Here is a 19,798-nt window from a genome sequence, read left to right as displayed (position 1 = left end):
AGAAAGAAGACGAATAAGCTTATTTCAGGCTTATTTCACTGTGTTCCGTGTTTTTTCGGTGTGCATGCATATTCACCCTAAGAAAGCAAAACGAAGTGAAGTATGCTCAAACAAAGCAAATTGTTGTTTGGGTCAATATGCCTAGAAAGAAGACGAATGAAATTTGTTTGGGCTTATTTCACTTTGTTTCGCGTTTTTAGGGTGTGATTGCATATTCACCCTAAAAATGCAAAACAACGTGAAATAAGCCAAAACAAATCAAAACATGTGATTTTTGGCTTAATATGCATAGAAATGTCAGGGAACTGACATCAGAGATTAGCGGAGAGGGAAGTCACTCCAATGATGCAGGGGAGGGAACTAGCAAGGAGAGAGAGAGAGCTTCCGCTGGGGAAGGAAACCAAGGTGACACCAGGAAGAAAGGGGAGGCTGAGAGTACTTCGGAGGGAAGGCTCCGAGACTCTTCCAGTGAGATCAGTGGGGAGAGCGCAGGACCTCCGCTTGGCACGCCTACTCTGCGCAGAAGGCTTCCGCGCAGAGAAGCTAGGCGGAGACTGGCTGTCAAGGAATTTTTATGTTGGAAGAAGTTCAGGAAACGCCCACTGACGGATTCTGCCAGTGATTGAGACAGTCACGTTGTAAGGGGCTGTCAAACTAGGGAAGGGTTTAGCTATACAACCCGCTTGGAGCAGTTTGGAGTTTTACGCATAAGCAACCCCAATTCCCACTACAGCAATCCGTCAGTCCCCTAAGTTGCTTGTGCGCAGAGAAGCAGGGGCAGCATCATGAGTCAAACTGGAGGAGCCGGCGCCGGAGAGGGGGGCAGAGGAGGACCAACTCTGGAGGAGAGAAACAGAGAGTTGGAGCAGCAACTGGCCCTACTAGCGGCGCGGCTGGATGAAAGGCGGACTCAGGATGCCCAGGGGAAGCCCACCCCCATCGCAAGGAAGGTACCGGGACTAGTGCAGAAGTTTGGGGGCAATCCCAGAGACTATAATGCATTTAAGACAGAAGTGCAGTATGCACTGGACCTGCAGTACGAGGACTTTGTAGACGATGCAGGGAGGGTAGCTTTCGTGGTAGGGCATCTGGAAGGGTGCACCAGAGACTGGATCCGACCCTTGATGGCGTCGGAGAATGCTGCCTTGAAGGATTTGAGAAATTTTTTTAGCGCCATGGACCATATGTTCTCGAGTGATGTGGAGCAGAGCGTGACCCGCAAAGAACTGATGGGGTGCAAACAAGGGAACCAATCAGTGAGAGAGTACTGGTCGCGATTTGCGATGCTGATCCATAGACTTGGGTGGGAACTGGGTTCTGCACCAGTGCAAATGTTATTTGAGGAAGGCTTATCCCCTTGGGTAAAAGATGAACTCTCCCGCGCGCCCCGTCCGGAATCGATGGACCAGCTGACCAAAATGGCGCTTGCTGTGGGAGTACGCCAAGAGGCGCGCGCTCTAGAAAGGCGGGAAGGAAGAGCAGAGCGTTGGTATGACAACCGCATTCTGGACGTGCCTGAGCAACCCGCGCCGCCCGCGGAACCAATGGAGATTGGAGGAGCGCGCGCGCGCGGGGTTTCAAACTCCAGCGAGGTTCGCAAGAAGGAGGGGAAAACGACTAAGAAGTGCTTTCTCTGCCAGCAGCCGGGACATTTTGCCAGAGTCTGCCCTCAGAAAAAGGCGTGGCAAGGAATGGTGGGGGCAGTTGGGGGGGAGGAGGAAAGAAATAAAGAGCAGGGAAACGGGAATGCTTGGCTGCCGGAGAGCGGGCACAGCAGCCAGGCGAGCAACCAGTAAAGGTGCCCAAACCAGACCCTCCCCGAGCGGCCATAGCCATAGAGGTGATACTAGAACTCCCTAACGGACACCCAATTAAGGTGAAGGCGTTGCTGGATTCAGGCAGCTCTTGCAACTTTTTTAGCAGGGATTTTGCACTAGAACACCAGCTCCAAGTAGTGCCTCTAGAACACCCCTTGCAAGTAACGACCATTGATGGGAGAGAACTCCTGGGGGGGGGGAAGTGACCCACCAGACCCCCCCCCCATGAAAATGAGGGTCGCCAGACACACTGAGACAATTGCCTTTCACGTAGCCACACTAGCAGGACCACCAATCATACTGGGAATGAGTTGGCTGGCACTGCACGATCCAGTGGTGGGATGGCACCAGCGGACAGTCACCTTTGGGTCTGCTCACTGCGTAGAGCACTGCCATGGGGGGGAGACCCAGAGGATGGCAGTAGCAAGGGTGGCAGGGATGGCGGTAGGAGAAAAGGGGAGAATACCATCTCAGTACGCAGACCTGGAAGAAGTCTTCAGTGAGAAGGAGGCTGATAGACTGCCCCCTCACAGGCCCTTTGACTGTCAGATCAACCTACTCCCAGGGGCTCAGCTGCCCGTGGGTAAGCTGTACGCCATGTCGGACAGGGAGATGCAGGAGTTGTGGAAGTTTATTGACAAGAACCTGAAGAGGGGTTTCATACGAGAATCAAGGGTGGTGGGGGGCAGTCCAGTGTTCTTTGTGGACAAGAAAGACTCTAAAGAGCCCAGATTGGTCGTAGATTACCGGACTTTGAACCTGGTGTCGGAACCAGTGACATTCCCAATGCCCAGAATTGATGACATTTTGGCCAGGGTAAGGAAAGGGAAGGTCTTTACCAAGTTGGACCTTCGGGGGGCGTACAATTTGATAAGGATGAGGGAGGGGGATGAATGGAAAACCACCATGTTCACCCATCTGGGGGCCTTTGAGTACTTAGTTATGCCCTTCGGATTACAATCAGGCTCAAGCACATTTCAAGCTTTCATGCACCACGTGCTGGGGTCCCTGCTGTACAAGAATTGCGTGGCTTTCTTGGATGACGTGCTAATCTACTCGGAGAACGAAGAGCAGCATGTAAAGGACATCAGGGAAGTGCTGAAAAGGCTGCAGGAGCACCAGCTGTGGGTCAAACTGGAGAAATGCCAATTCCACGCCCGAGAGGTGGAGTTCCTGGGTTACAGGTTGTCGGACAAAGGCTTAGCCATGGACCCAGGCAAGGTGCAAGCGGTGCTAGAATGGAGGACTCCCAAGAACCGGAAGGACGTGCAGAGGTTCCTGGGGTTTGGAAACTTCTATAGGAAGTTCATCAAGAACTTCGCCCACTTAACGGCACCCATAACCGATTGCCTCAGCAGCAAGAAGAAGTTTGAATGGACGGAAGAGGCTCAGCAGTCCTTTGAAAAGCTAAAGAGGGCGTTCGCTTCGGAAGAGCAACTCTTTTTTTTTTTTTAAATAAATTTTTATTAATTTTCCAACACATATTAAAAGACAATACAAAACAATACAAAAACAAACAAACATATAAACACGTATAATTTCTTAACCTTCTTTTCCTTAAGCCTTCTTTCAACGACTTCCCCATACCTCCTTTTTCTGCATCCCTGTTTTAAATCTTTCCAGCAACCCCTAGTTTTAGTTACTTATAGCACTTCCTTTGAATCCTTTTTCTCATGTCCAATTGTTTATCGCTGCAATTCTATTTTGCATTACTCAAAACATTTTAACACTCATTAATTTTACAACAGTTCTTAAGATAAACTTTAAATTTCTTCCAATCTTCTTCCACCGTCTCTTTCCCTTGGTCGCGGATTCTGCCGGTCATCTCAGCCAGTCCCATGTAGTCAATCACCTTCGTCTGCCATTCTTCCAGTGTGGGTAGTTCTTGTGTCTTCCAGTACTTTGCTAAAAGTACTCTTGCTGCTGTTGTCGCATACATAAAAAACGTCCTATCTTTCTTTGACACCAATTGGCCTACCATGCCCAAGAGGAAGGCTTCTGGTTTCTTCACAAATGTGCATTTAAGCACCTTTTTCATTTCATTATAAATCCTTTCCCAGAAAGCCTTAATCTTTGGGCATGTCCACCAAAGGTGATAAAAGGTACCTTCAGTTTCATTACATTTCCAGCATTTGTTATTGGGCAGGTGATAAATTTTTGCAAGCTTGACTGGGGTCATGTACCACCTATAAATCATTTTCATAATATTCTCTCTTAAGGCATTACATGCCGTGAACTTTATACTGGTGGTCCATAACTGTTCCCAGTCAGCCAACATAATGTCATGTCCAATGTCTTGTGCCCATTTAATCATAGCTGATTTAACCATCTCGTCCTGTGTGTTCCATTTCAACAGCAAGTTATACATTCTTGACAAATTCTTAGTACTGGGTTCCAAAAGCTCTGTTTCTAACTTCGACCTCTCCACCTGAAAGCCAATTTTCCTGTCCTGTTTAAAAACTTCATTTATCTGATAATAATGAAGCCAGTCTCTTACTTTGGACTTCAATTTCTCATAACTCTGCAATTTAACTTTTCCCTCCTCATACTCTATGATTTCCCAATATTTCGGCCATTTGGATTCCATATTTAATTTTTTCACTTCCTTAGCTTCCATCGGTGACAACCACCTGGGGGTTTTGTTTTCCAACAAATCTTTATACCTAATCCATACATTATATAGGGCTTTTCTAACAATATGGTTTTTGAAACCTTGGTGGATCTTAACCTTGTCATACCATATATATGCATGCCAGCCAAATCTATTATTAAACCCTTCCAAATCCAAAATATCTGTATTTTCAAGAAGCAGCCAGTTTTTCAGCCAGCAAAAAGCCGCTGATTCATAGTACAGTTTTAAGTCCGGCAGGGCAAACCCCCCTCTTTCTTTTGCGTCAGTTAGTATCTTAAATTTTATTCTGGGCTTTTTGCCCTGCCAGACAAATCTAGATATATCTTTTTGCCACCTCTTGAAACAATCCATTTTGTCCACAATCTGCAATGTTTGGAACAAAAATAACATTCTCAGCAAAACATTCATCTTAATAACAGCAATTCGGCCTAACAAGGAAAGTCTCAGACTTGACCATATTTCTAAATCTTTTTTCACTTCTGCCCAGCATTTCTCATAGTTATCTTTAAATAGATTCACATTCTTGGATGTCAAATTTATCCCCAGGTATTTCACCTTCTTTGCTACCAATAAACCAGTATCACTCTGGAATTTCTCTCTTTCTGCACTTGTTAAATTTTTATCCAGTACTTTCGTTTTCTGTTTGTTCAGCTTAAAGCCTGCTACTTGACCAAATACTTGTATTAACTCTAAAACTCTTCTCGTACTAGTGTCTGGCTCCTGTAAAGTTAAAACTAGGTCATCTGCAAATGCTCTCAGTTTGTACTGTTTAGCTCCGACCTGAATCCCTTTAACCAGCTGGTCCCCTCTAATCATGTTTAATAAAACCTCCAGGACAGATATAAAAAGCAGTGGGGATATTGGGCATCCCTGTCGTGTCCCTTTTTCAATAGCAAATTCTTCTGTAACCACATTATTTACAATCAGTTTTGCTTTTTGTTCAGAATAAATCGCACTTATACCATTCTCAAAACCTTGGCCTACCCCCATCCCTTGGAGATTCTTTTTCATAAAACTCCAAGAAATATTGTCAAAGGCTTTCTCCGCATCCACAAATATTAATACTGCCTTAGTGTTAATATTAACTTCCAGTAACTCCATAATGTCTATTATATTTCTCACATTGTCTGACAAATGTCTTCCTGGAAGAAAGCCCGCTTGGTCTTTATGAATCTCCCCCACCAAAACTCTTTTCAATCTTTTTGCTAAAATGTCTGCAAAAAATTTGTAATCCACATTGAGTAGTGATATAGGGCGGTAGTTCTTAACCTGGTTCTTCTCAGTCTCTGACTTTGGTATAAGTGTGATATAAGCCTCTTTCCACGATTCAGGTGCCTTTTCCCCCTCTAAAATTTCATTACAAACCTCCTTCAATGGTTGTATAAGCCATTCTTTCAAAGCTTTGTAGTATCTGGAGGTTAGCCCATCAGGTCCTGGGGATTTTCCCAATTGCATACTTTGAATGGCTCCCTCAATTTCTTGATCAGTAATCTTCTGGTTTAAAGTCACTTTACTTTGTTCAGAAATTTTTTGTAATCCGTATTTTTTAAGAAATTCTTCTATTTCTTTTTTATTCACCGGCCCTTGTGCATAAAGTTTCCTGAAATAACTCTGAAAACAGTTTCTAATCTCATTTGGTTTATAAATGCTCTTTCCTTCCACTTCTAGATTTATAACCGTGTTCTGTTTTTGTCTCTTCTTCAATTGCCATGCCAGAAGTTTCCCACATTTATCAGCCGATTCAAATGACCTTTGTCTCATTTGTTTTATTTTCCATTCTATCTCTTGGTTCATCAAATCCATATATTGTCTCTGATAAAACTTAATTTCTCTCAAAATTTCATGTGACTTTGGTTTGGATCTCAATTTTTTTCCCCCTTCTTTTATCTTTTCCAAGATCTTATCCTTCTTCTCATTATATCTCTTCCTTTTTATAGAATTCTGTTGTATTAAAAATCCTCGCATGACGGCTTTACTTGCGTCCCAAATTACTCTTTTTTCCACTTGTGTTCTCAGATTTATCTCAAAGTAGTCCTTCAATACCTTCTGGGCCTTTTTATACACCTCTGCATCTCTAAACAGGGAGTCATTCATCCTCCATCTAAAGGATCCAGCTGTTGTTGTGTTCATTTCCATCTTTACGGCGTTATGGTCGGAGCAAGTCTTTGGGCAGATTTCCACTTTCTTTATCTTAGATGCCATTCCACTAGTTACCCAAATTTGGTCAATTCGAGTCCAGGTCATTTTTGCCTCAGAAAAGAAAGTTCCCTCTCTCTCAAGAGGATTCCTTGTTCTCCAAATGTCAATCAGGTTCATATTGTCAGTCATTTCAAAAAAGGTCTTAGGTAGTCTCCCATCTTTGGAGACCACCTGTCTTTGTGCTTTGTCCATATTTGTAGAGACCACTCCATTCATGTCTCCCATTAAAACTACATTGTAATCCAAATAGTCCATTAATGTCTCATGCAATTTCTTAAAAAATTCTGACTTCCCTTCATTCGGTGCATAAACTCCTATGATCAATAGTTTTTCTCCTTGAACTTGAATTTCAATTGCCAAATATCTTCCTTGTTCATCTTTAAATACAAATTTAGGAGCCAACTTTTCCTTTGCATAAATCACCACTCCTCTTTTCTTCACTTTGTCCGATGAAACAAATTCTTGTCCTAATCTTTTGTTAATAAGTAATTTTCGGTGAACTCTGGTCACGTGGGTTTCTTGTAAACAAATCAAGTCCAATTGTTCTTTTTTCAAGATGTGAAAAACCTCACGTCTTTTTCTAGGGAGGTTCAGTCCATTACAATTCCAGCTTAGAATTTGCAGAGACATCTTGTTATTTATTTAGTTATTCCTCCAGCTGCTCCCAGCAAGTCTTCTTCTGTTGGTGTTTTGATCCCAAAGGATAGGTTTGAAATGTCTGGTACTTCTGCTAGGTCCGTAGGTTCCACCGTTTCCTTCAAAAGGTCCTCCTCGTTCCTTGCCAAAAATTGTTCTTTATCTTGCACTGTTTTTATCTTGATTTTCTTTCCCTTATAGTTGAAAGACAGGCCTTGTGGGAACTCCCATCTGAATGGTATGTTATTCTTTCTTAATAGGGTGACCAAATCCTTGTAGTAGGTCCTCACTTCCAGGATATATTTAGGAATATCTTTAAAAATCTGCACACGAAAATCTTCAATCTCAAGGGGTCTTTGAAAATGTAAATTTAATATCTTATCTCTCTCCTCCTGAGATCTCAGCGTTATCAAGCAATCTCTTGGGCTCTTTCTGTTTTGTCTCCTGCCCAGTCTGAAAGCAGTTATTATCTTAAATTCCTCTTCTTTCAAATCGTCCTGCCAAAATTCCAGAAATTCTTTTGTAAGAAAGTCTATCAAATTGTCCTTTTCATTTTCTGGGATCAATCTCAATCTCAAGTTTCTACTTTTCCTCTGTAATTCCATTAAAGACAGGGCCGCATCATGTTCTTCCAGCTTTTTACTGACTGGTACCAATTTTTCCTGTGCTGTTTCTGCAGAATTTTTTGCCTCTTCTGCAGAAATTTTGGCCTCCTCCGCAATCTTTCTAGTTATTTCATTTTCTTTAACTAATTTATTTATTGTCTCTGTATTTAAATCCAATTTTGTTGACAGCTCAGACAGCTGTTTGGAGTTTTCAGTGCTCTGCTTTGTGAGCACTTCCAAAGATTCATTTATTTTAACTAATGCCCGTGTCACTGTCACTGTATCCATAGAAAGAGTTGTAGCAGCTGCAGCTGGATTTGTAATTGACCCCCTTCTTTTGAGTTCAACTTTACTCTTAGCTCTTGTTGTTATTCTCTCTTCTGTTGGACCACTCATCCCAAGGTCGTTCCCACGGGAATTACTTTCAGTTGGAAAATTCCACAAGCCTGTTCCTTGCAGTAAAGATAATAGCAATTTCCCTGCAGCCTCTAGAGGGAGCAGTCCAAAGTTCCTAATGCAAAACAACAAGAGTTCCCTTCAAAGGTAACAAAAGTAGTAACCAATTGTTAATTGTGTCCAAGTAATAGCAAATTGTAACTTTCCAAAGTACCAGATTTGAAGCAAGTAGAGTCTTTACTTGTTATAAAAGGGCAAAACACCAACTTTGTAGCAAGCCTCTAGTGACAGCTCTCAGTCCCGGTGGCTCACTTTCCAGGCAGCCCTCCCCAAGGGTTCAAAACGGCAGAAATTTCCCCTTCTATGCTTTCTCCATGCAGGAAAGACAAATCAAAAATCTTCCCCCCCTGCCCCTGCCTGCTAGAGGGGGAATTAAGTCCAATGTCTGAGTCCGTCAATTTTTAAAGCTGCTTCCTGTCAAATTGCAGCCTCCTATTTCGTTGCTTTGCTTACATGCAGTCCGAGGAAGGCAGACTTCCTTATTTTTTGCCTTCTCCGTTTTCAGCCAATTTCTAAATGTTTTTCTTTTGAAGTTGTTGTTCCTTCTTACTCACGGATAACCCAATTACGTTCCGAATGTCAGGAAGGAATCGACGCTCTCCGTCAAATGGCAACACGGCTTCACTTCGCGGGCTGGGTAGCGGCTCTCAGCACCGCGCTCCACGATGCCGCTCCGGAGCCTTTAAAAAGACTCCTTTGCAGTGAGGGGGGGGCGCTTAAGGTACCCACCGAGCCTCCTTGCTCTCAGGCTTCTGCGCCTGAGATTTTAGGGGTCCCCGCTTCGCCGTAGCGGTCAGACCCGAACTCGCGAAGCAGCCTCCCAGAGCGGAGCTCAGCAGGAGGCAGCCATTAGACGCTGGCGCCGACCGGAAGTCGACCCGGAAGAGCAACTCTTACACGTGGATCTGCAGAAGCCGATGAGGCTGGAGACAGACGCGTCAGACAGAGCGGTGGGAGCCGTATTGCTCCAGCAGGGAAATCGGGGAGAGTGGAAGCCGTGCGCCTTTTTCTCAAGGAAGCTGAACAAGTCAGAACAAAACTACACGGTGTATGACAGGGAATTCATGAGGCTTTTCGCCGCTGGAGACATTTTCTAATAGGTGCACAGCACAAAATCCAGGTGTGCACGGACCATAAGAACCTGGAATATTGGAGGACTGCGCGAGTCCTGAACCAAAGACAGGTGCGATGGGCACAGGAGTTTTCCAAGTTTTTTTTTTGAGATTAGGTACATGCCGGGGAAGGAAAACGTCAGAGCAGACGCTCTCTCTCGCAAACCGGAGTACTTGGAAGGAGAGGAAGTGTTGGAAGTACGTCATGTCATACCCGAGGACCGATGGGTGTGGGGGGGAGTGTTGGTAGGGAGACAAGAACTAGCCGGTTTAACGAGGGATGACCAGTACGCCCAAACCAAAATCAGGGAGATTCGAGATGCCGAAAATCAGGGGGGGTTTGAGGTTAAGGAGGGGGCTTTGTACTATAAGGGTGCGTTGTACATACCGGAAGGGGACTTGAGGAGAAGAATACTCAAACAACTGCATGACAACCCCACGGCGGGACATTTCGGTCAACACAAGACCATGTTGCTTGTCACCAGGCAGTTCTGGTGGCCAAGGGTGAGGGAGGATGTGCGGGAATACGTACGGGGGTGCGAGTGCTGCCAGCGAGCTAAAGGGGAGAGGGCAGCACCCGCGGGGTTACTGGAACCCTTACCCACACCAGAAAGACCATGGGAAGGGGTATCAATTGATTTTATGACTGATTTACCCAAGTCCAGGGGGAAAACAGCAGTCATGGTGGTAGTTGACTTGATGACTAAAATGTGCCATTTTATTGCTTGCTCGCATGCAGTGACTGCAGAGGAAACAGCTAGGCTGTTTGTAGATCACGTCTTCAGGTTGCATGGCACCCCCTTGAGGGTTTTGTCCGACAGAGGCCGGCAATTTACTTCCAGATTCTGGAGGAAGCTCATGAGCCTGCTGGAAGTTGAGGTTAGCTTCTCGACGGCCAGACACCCAGAGACCAACGGACAAGCAGAAAGAGCTAATAGCATACTTCAACAGTATCTACGCTGCTACGTCAACGAAAGGGAGAACGATTGGGTGGACAAACTAGCGCTGGCTGAATTTGCATACAATAACGCGGAACATGTGTCCACGGGGATGAGTCCATTCATGGCCAATTACGGGTGTCATCCCAGGGCCTTCCCAGGGGAGGGGGAGGGAAGGTGGAGTGTACCGGCGGCCGAACAATTTGTGGAAGAAATGGAGGCTTTACACCAACAACTTAAGGTTAACCTGGAGAGGGCGAAGGAAGCGTACAAGAGACAGGCAGACAAGCACCGCAGAGAAGGGAAAACTATAAGAGTGGGGGACCAGGTGTGGTTGTCTACCCAAGGGTTACCGTTCAAAGGGGGGTGTAAGAAACTACGGCCAAGGCGATTGGGACCGTTCGAGGTAACACAACAGGTTAATCCTGTGACCTTTAGACTCAAATTGCCCACCAACATGAAACTGCACCCGGTGTTCCACCGGTCCTTACTCTCACCGTACAGGGAAGGGAGGGAATTTCTGGGACAAGAAAGAGAAACACCCAGGCATCCCCGGGTGGAGGAAAGGGAACTCAGTGGTCATGCAGCTGAAATTCTCGATTCAAGGTGGAGAGGGAGGAGGGTGGAATATTTGGTGGCGTGGGAGGGGGAGCCCGAATCGGAGAACACTTGGGTTCCTGCAGAAGAGATCAGGGATGAGTATCTGCAGAAGGAGTTTCATCGCAGGTTCCCAAGGAAGCCCAAGCCATTAGGGAGGTTCTGGGAGGAGCAATTTGGCAACACGGAGGATGAAGAAGAGTTTGTGGGATTTCCCGCCTCCGAAGAGGAGGAAGGGGAGAGATCCGAGGAAGAGGAATCCGACTGGGGAGATTGGGCAGAGGAAAGAGAGAGCAGCAGGTGGAGAGCGGTGTTGGAATCATCTGAGGAGGAGGATAGCTCCTTCCGGGGTTTTCCCGCTTCACTGTCCCCGGGACGGACGGGGGAGGGGGAGGGGCCTGGGAGGGAGGTGGATGTCAGGGAACTGACATCAGAGATGAGCGGAGAGGGAAGTCGCTCCAATGATGCAGGGGAGGGAACTAGCAAGGAGAGAGAGAGAGCTTCCGCTGGGGAAGGAAACCAAGGTGACACCAGGAAGAAAGGGGAGGCTGAGAGTACTTCGGAGGGAAGGCTCCGAGACTCTTCCAGTGAGATCAGTGGGGAGAGCGCAGGACCTCCGCTTGGCACGCCTACTCTGCGCAGAAGGCTTCCGCGCAGAGAAGCTAGGCGGAGACTGGCTGTCAAGGAATTTTTATGTTGGAAGAAGTTCAGGAAACGCCCGCTGACGGATTCTGCCAGTGATTGAGACAGTCGCGTTGTAAGGGGCTGTCAAACTAGGGAAGGGTTTAGCTATACAACCCGCTTGGAGCAGTTTGGAGTTTTACGCATAAGCAACCCCAATTCCCACTACAGAAAGAAGACGAATGAGATTTTGGGGGGCTTATTTCACTTCGTTTCGTGTTTTTAGGGTGTGATTGCATATTCACCCTAAAAATGCAAAACAAAATGAAGTAAGTCCAAATAAAGCAAAACATGTGATTTTTGGGTTAATATGCATAGAAAGAAGACAAATAAGCTTATTTCAGGTTTATTTCACTGTGTTGTGTGTTTTTTGGGTGTGCATACATATTCACACAAAAAAACACAAAAGGAAATGAAATAAACCTAAAAAAAAATAGCATGTGTTGTTGTTTTTTTCAAAAAAAATTTATTGGTTTTCACAACATTATAAACAAACAAACATAAGTCATAGCCTTATTGAAAATTACACTTATTAACACTTCCCCTTCTTCACTTCCCCTTGGTTGAATTTCATTGCATATCCTTTTAACGGTTTTCCAAATCATAGTTCTTATAAAATTTAACTTAAACATTAACATCCTTATATCTTCACATTATGAAATTAAACATATTAATTCGACACTTAAATAAAATCCTAAGCCAATCAAGTATCTACAAGCTGTTTTCAGTTAATTTAACTTAACATATTTAACTAAGTAATCATTAAATTTAATCCACTTTTCCTGATACTCCCCCTCCTTCTGGTCGCGGACTCTTCCGGTTAGGTCGGCTAGCTCCGAAAAATCCATCATCTTCATCTGCCATTATTCTATCATTGGTAATTCTTGGGTTTTCCACTTTTTAGCTAACAGAATATGCGCAGCAGTTGTGGCATACAAAAATAATTTAACATCTTTCTTGGGGAATTTCAAACTTGTTATTCCAAGAAGAAAGGCCTCTGGTTTCTTTATAAATGTATATTTCAACATTTTTTTCCAATTCGTTGTAAATCTTTTCCCAGAAGTCTTTCACCTTGGGACATCTCTTGCCCAATCTATCATCACAGATTTAACTTGTTCATCTTTTGTATGCCACTCCAACAATAACTTATACATTTTAGATAAATTTTTGCCTTTAGTGTCCAACAACTCCGTCTCTAGCTTACACTTTTCAAAAGCAAAACCATTTTTCTTATCCAATTTATACAATTCATTAATCTGGTGATAATGTAACCAGTTTAACTTATCTTTAACTTGATCAAATGGTTTTAATTTATAACCTTCTTCCTCTTCCATTAATAAATCATAATATCTCAACCATTTGGTATCCATATTTAGTTTTTTCTGGGCCTTTGCCTCCATTAGTGAAAGCCATCTGGGCGTCTTTCTTTCTAAAAGATCTTCATATTTTATCCAAACATTATACAGCGATTTCCTAATTACATGGTTTTTAAATGCATTATGGGCCTTTACCTTGTCATACCATAAATATGCATGCCATCCAAACACATTGTTGAATCCCTCCAAATCTAATAGATCTGTGTCTTCTAATTGCATCCATTCTTTAATCCAGCAAAGTGCAGCAGCTTCAAAATAAATCTGGCAGGGAAAATCCCCCTCTTTCTTTAGAATCCGTAAGTAATTTATATTTAATTCTGGGTTTCTTCCCCTGCCAGATAAATCTGGATATTACTTTCTGCCATTCTTTAAAGCATTTCACATTATCTATAATTGCGAGGGCTTGAAACAAAAAAAGCATCTTTGGCAGCATATTCATCTTAATCACAGAAATCCGGCCCATTAATGACAATTTTAAGTTTGACCATATCTCCAAGTCTCTTTCAATTTCATTCCATAATTTCTCATAATTGTCTTTATAAAGATTCAATTTTTCCCCAGACACTTTCACCCCCAAATATTTAACTGTTTTCACAAAATCTAGGCCCATTTTTTCTTGTAATAGTTTTCTTTCTTCCTTATCCAGATTTTTCTTTTTCAGATGATCTTTATTAGTTAGTTACATACTGTACATTATATTTTTAGTTACATACTGTACATACACATACATTATATTTCACATTTGTTCTTGCTCTCCTGAGCTGACTTCCCTCCTTCCTTCTTCTGGCTTTTTTATGTCCTATTTGACTTTTTGCATTGTCTTTGTCCATTTTCAATAAGATTGTTCTTCTTCATTTTTTCCATTAAATGTCCGTAAACAAATAAATCTTTCTATATATACAAGTTCTTGTTGTCTGTCTATATTCATTTACAAATCTTGTTCAATAATAGTCCTAATATACATTTTTAATTCATTTTGCTATTATTATCCAGTTAATTTCTTGTATTTTCCCGTTATGAGATATTATTTTAATTCTACTGGTTCCCTATTTCACATCATCTTCTCTATATATAACATAAATTTTCCCCATTCTTTTTGATATGTTTCATCCCCCTGATGTCGAATTTTTACTGTTAATTTGGCTATTTCTGCATACTCCGTAACCTTGTACTGCCATTCTTCTATTGTAGGCAATTTTTGCTGTTTCCATACCTGAGCCAGCAATAACCTTGCCACCGTTGTTGTGTATAAGAACAGTTTCTGGTCATTCTTGTCAATGTCTTCTTCCACCATTCCCAACAGGGATGACTCTGTTTTTTTCAAAAATGTATACCTAAAAATCTTCTTTAATTCGTTATATATATTTTCCCAATACGTTTTCACTATGTCACAAGTCCACCACATGTGGAAGAAACTGCCTTCTTACACCCCACACTTCCAACAATTTTTATTTCCTGTTTTATACATCTTTGACAATTTAATTGGCGTGAGGTACCATCTGTACATCATTTTTAACAGATTTTCTTTTAACAATGTACATGCTGTAAATTTTAGGCCGGTATTTCATAATTTTATCCACTTTTCATACTCAGTGTTGTGGCCTATTGCCCACTTAATCATGACACTTTTGATTTCTTCGTCTTTTGTGTGCCATTCTAATAAATACTCATAGACCTTAGACAGTGCTTTTTTGTTATTTTGTAGTACTGCAGTTTCTAATATTGATTTTGTTTGTTCAAACCCTCTTGTTTTCTTATCCTTTGAGAAGATATCACCCATTTGATGGTACTCCATTCAGCTTTGCAGTTTATCTTTCAATTCCTCATATGGTTTGATTTTAATTACATTGTTCTCTTCCAATAACATGTCTCTATAGGTCAACCATTTTCCTTTCATATTTAGTTTTTTCAGTGAAAAAGCTTCTTGGGGTGACAGCCACCATGGCGTCTTTCTTTCAAACCACTCTTTATATCTTTTCCAGACTTCAAATAGTGGTCTTTTTATGATGTGATTTTAAAAGTCCCGATGTACTCTGACCTTGTCATACCAAAGGTATGCGTGCCACCCATATCTGTTTCCGAAACCTTCCAGATCTAATATATCTGTATTTTCCAAACTAAACCACTCTTTTAACCATATTATAGATGCAGCTTCATAATATATTTTGAGGTCTGGTAGTGAAAAGCCTCCTCTTTCTATTTTGTCCGTTAAAAGTTTGAATTTTATTCTAGGCTTTTTCCCTTGCCATACAAACCTGGAGATCACTTTTTGCCACTCATTGAATTGGCCTTGTCCTGTTATAATTGGAATGGTTTGAAATAAAAAGAGCATTTTTGGTAGGACATTCATCTTAATAGCTGCTATCCTTCCACAGAAGGATAGCTTCAGTCTGTCCCATATTTCCAATTTCGTTTTTACTTCTTTACATATTGTTTTATAATTATCCTTGAATAGGTTTGTATTTTTCGGGGAAAGCCAAACACCCAAATATTTTATTTTCTTTACCGTTGTTATTTCTGTTTTGCTTTGTAGTTGGTCTAGTTGTTCCTCATTCATGTTCTTTACCATCATTTTTGTTTTACTTTTATTAATTTTAAATCCTGCCATCGCTCCGAATTCTTCTATTACTTTTAATGCTTCTACTATTGAAGTTTGAGGTTCTTGTAATGTCAGGACTATGTTATCGGCGAAAGCCTTAACTTTGTATTCCTTTTCCCCACATTTTATTCCTGTAATTTCCCGTTTCTCTTATGTTTTGAAGTAATACTTCCAGTATTGAAATAAATAATAGAGGTGACAATGGGCAACCCTGTCTTGTGCCCTTTGTAATATGAAAGTTCTCTGTCACTCCGTTGTTTATTATAAGTTTTGCATTCTGATCTTTATAAATTGCGTCTATGCTTCTTAAAAACTTTGTTCCCAAACCCATCATTTCTAAATTGTATTTCATAAAAAACCAAGACACGTTATCAAACGCCTTTTCTGCGTCTATGAAGATTAATGCAGCCTGCTTGTTTATTTTTGTTTCCAAATATTCAATTATATTTACTATATTTCTTATGTTGTCTTTTAACTGCCGTCCTGGTAAAAAGTCTGCCTGATCCGAGTGTATAATCTCTGCGCTAGTATATTTGCGAACAGTTTATAATCATTATTAAGCAATGATATCAGTCTAAAGTTTTTTACGTTTGTGAGATCAGTTCCTTGTTTTGGTATTAGGGAAATAAATGCTTCTTCCCATGTCTTGGGAATCTGCCCTTTTTCCATTATATTATTCATTACTTCCTTTAGTGTGGAGACTAATTGTTGACTTAATTTCTTATAATATTTAATTGGTATGCCATCCGGCCCTGGGGCCTTCCCATTCTTTTCTTGCTTAATTGCATCTATAATCTCTTCTTCTGATATTGGTTTTTCTAATTGTTCTCTTCTTTCTTGGGAAATTGCCCTCAGTTTGTGTTTTCCTATATAAGTTCTTATCTTCTCCTCGTTTTCTTTGGGTGCTTTATATAATTCTTTGTAAAATTTAAGGAACACTTTCCTTATTTCTTTGGGATTGTCTATTATTTCATTATTATCTTTTATTGTATTTATAATGTTCTGTCCTTGTTTTTTCTTTAGTTGCCAAGCTAACCACTTCCCTGTTTTGTTTGCTGATTCAAAATTTTGCTGTTTTACTAGTTTAATTTTCCATTCCACCTCTTGATTTATAATCATAGATAGTTTCGACTTCCGGGGGCGGCGCGAACGGCAATGGCGGTCCCCTTTCGTTAGTGAAGGGGAAGCTCCGCAGAAACGGGTCGTCCGCTACGGCAAAGCGGAGACCCTCGTCGGAAACCCACAGGTGGAGATAGCCTGTGGTCGTGGGACTCGGCGGGCACCTGTAGCGCTCCCCTGTTGCGTGAAGGGACCCCGTAAGGGGCTCCGGACCGTGTCGGGGGTGGCGCGGTGCTGTGAGTCGATCGCTCTTTTTGCGGAGTGAAGCCGCTAAGCTGCTGTCGGTGAGTGCTGACCCTTTTCCTGGGAACCATTCGGCTACAAACTTCAACCCGTGAGTAGGGGAATGAATTAGGATTAAGAAGCTAAAATTTACGAATCTGGCATACAAGCGGGAGACGCAACCAGGAAGTCCGTCTCCCGGGTTTTGTTGTAAGATCAAAGCAAAGACTTTTAAAAGAACCCAAGCCCCGGACTTGGAGTTAATAAGTTTCAAACTCTCACATTAAGTTTAAGACCTCTCCTCAACTTACTGTGGGGTGGAGGAGGTGAAAAATCAGCCTTTTCTTACCTATTCTTTGAACTTTTGGACTGGAAAATATTGAATCTCTGGTTACTGAGCTGCCAGGGCTGGAATTTGAAGGCTGCTTTGGAACTGTCACTTAGTATCTCGCATCTTGCTGGGACAAGCTAATTTGTTAAAGAGTAACTCTGTGGAAATCTAAGGGATTTAAGAGGAGCCTGAAGGTCTTTTTGCAACTGGATATTGTTTAATTTCTAGAGGGCACTTTGTAACTTTTATGAACTGCGACATTTTTGAACATTCTTGAATACAGTGTCCCTCTAGTGGAACAACTTAGTTTGGCAACCTACTGGGGGAATTTTCCATCTGTGGATTTGGGGATCTCCATGAGAAAGACAGACTGTGAGACTGACCTTGACGCATAGATAAGAAGGGGTATGAGTGGAAGGACAAGATCAGCTAAAGCAAAAACAGTGCAAACTACTTTAACTTCTCAGCTACGCAGATCATCTGTTCCCACGATTCCTGTGGCACAAGTGGAAGATATAGAACAACCTAGGCCGGAAGGAATGGCCTCAGGAGGGGACTTTACTGCAGTGCTAAACAAAATTTTGGAAAAATTGGAAGGTTTAAGCAAACAAGTGATTGACCAGTCAGCTAAGATAGACCAAAATACTGCAAGTATCAACAACTTGACCCAACAAGTAAATTTAAATGCACAAACCATTGGAAAGCTTGTGGAAGATACTACTGCAAATCGTAAAATAGCTGAGGAGGCAAAGCAGAAAGTTGAAGAAGTTCAAGGAGAAATCAAACCTATGCGCAAACAGATAGGGGAACATCAGGCACTGCTGTCTATGATTGAATTGAAAAATAAGGAAAATAATCTGAGAATCAGATCTGTACCGGAAATTGATAAGGAAAATCTAATTGAGTACCTCACAAAAGAATTCACAGAATTTTGGTCTCTGGAAGAAGAAAAGGACTTTAAAATTGTAAGTGCATTCAGATTGGGAAAGGGAGGGAGGAAGATTAAGTCGAGAGACTGTCTGATCTCCCTTAGAACGAAGGAAGAAAGAGATAAGATTCTGAGTGCGCACTTTAAGACGCCTTTAGAGATCCAAAATTCAAGGTTGGAAATTTATAAGGATATTCCGAAACATCTGTTGGAGCTCAGAGTGAACTACGGTGATCTGGTGCAACTACTGAGGAGCAACAGGATTATCTTCAGATGGGAATTCCCCCAGGGGATATCCTTTACCTTCAGAGGGAAAAAAGTTAGAATTAAATCGGTGGAAGACAAGGACAAATTTTTGAAGGACTATGGAGAAGACCTTCAGAAAGGGATTGAAGAGCCAAGCGACTTAGGACCTGGATCATCAAGCCCAACACCTACACCTGGGGGATTGAAAGATCCTGAGAAAGAGACGCCACTTTTGGGAGCAACAGGAGGAAAATAGTACTATTTCGATATGTCTCTGCAATTATTAAGCTGGAATATTCATGGTTTGAATTCCCCTGAAAAGAGGAGGAAAGTCTTTCATTTATTAAAAAAGGAACAATTGGACATAATCTGCTTGCAGGAAACACATGTGATTAGGCTGCACAGAAAAGTGTTAATTAACAAAAAACTAGGCCAAGAATTTATTTCATCAGACAAGGTTAAAAAGAGAGGAGTGGCAATTTACGCAAAAGAAAGCCTATCACCAAAGTTTCTTTTTAAAGACGAACAGGGAAGAATCTTGGCAATTGAAATTCAAACACAAGGAGAGAAATTTTTGATTTTAGGAATTTATGCACCAAATGAGGGGAAATCGGAGTTTTACAAGAAATTGCATGAGACATTGATGGACTTTATGGACTATAACAACATTATTATGATGGGAGACATGAATGGAGTGGTATCTACGAATATGGACAAAGCACAAAGACAGACTGTAACGAAAGAGGGCAGACTACCAAAAACTTTTTTTGAACTGACTGACAATATGGACTTGATTGACATTTGGAGGACCAAAAACCCCCTAGGTAGAGAAGGAACGTTCTTTTCTGAAGCCAAAATGACATGGACAAGGATTGACCAAATTTGGACAACTAGAGGCCTGGCACCTAAGATAAAAAAGGTGGAAATCTGCCCAAAAACCTGCTCCGACCATAATGTGGTAAAGATGGAAATGAAACTAACACTCATCGGTTCCTTTAGATGGAGGATGAATGACACCTTATTAAGAAACCAAGACATTGTAAGGAAGGCCCAAAAGACTTTGAAAGACTATTTTGAAATAAATATGAGAACCACGGTTGAAAAAAGAACAATCTGGGACGCAAGCAAAGCGGTTATGAGAGGGTTCTTGATTCAACAGAATGCAATAAAAAAGAGATCCCAAAATGAGAAAAAAGGGAAAATTTTGGAGAAAATAAAACAAGGGGAGAAGAAGTTAAGAGCTAAACCAAACTCAAAAGAGATCCTAAGAGAAATTAAGTTATATCAGGTGCAATATATGAAAC

Source organism: Podarcis raffonei, chromosome W (genome assembly GCF_027172205.1).
Source record: "Podarcis raffonei isolate rPodRaf1 chromosome W, rPodRaf1.pri, whole genome shotgun sequence".
NCBI lineage: Eukaryota > Metazoa > Chordata > Lepidosauria > Squamata > Lacertidae > Podarcis > Podarcis raffonei.
Note: the sequence above shows the minus strand (reverse complement) of the source record.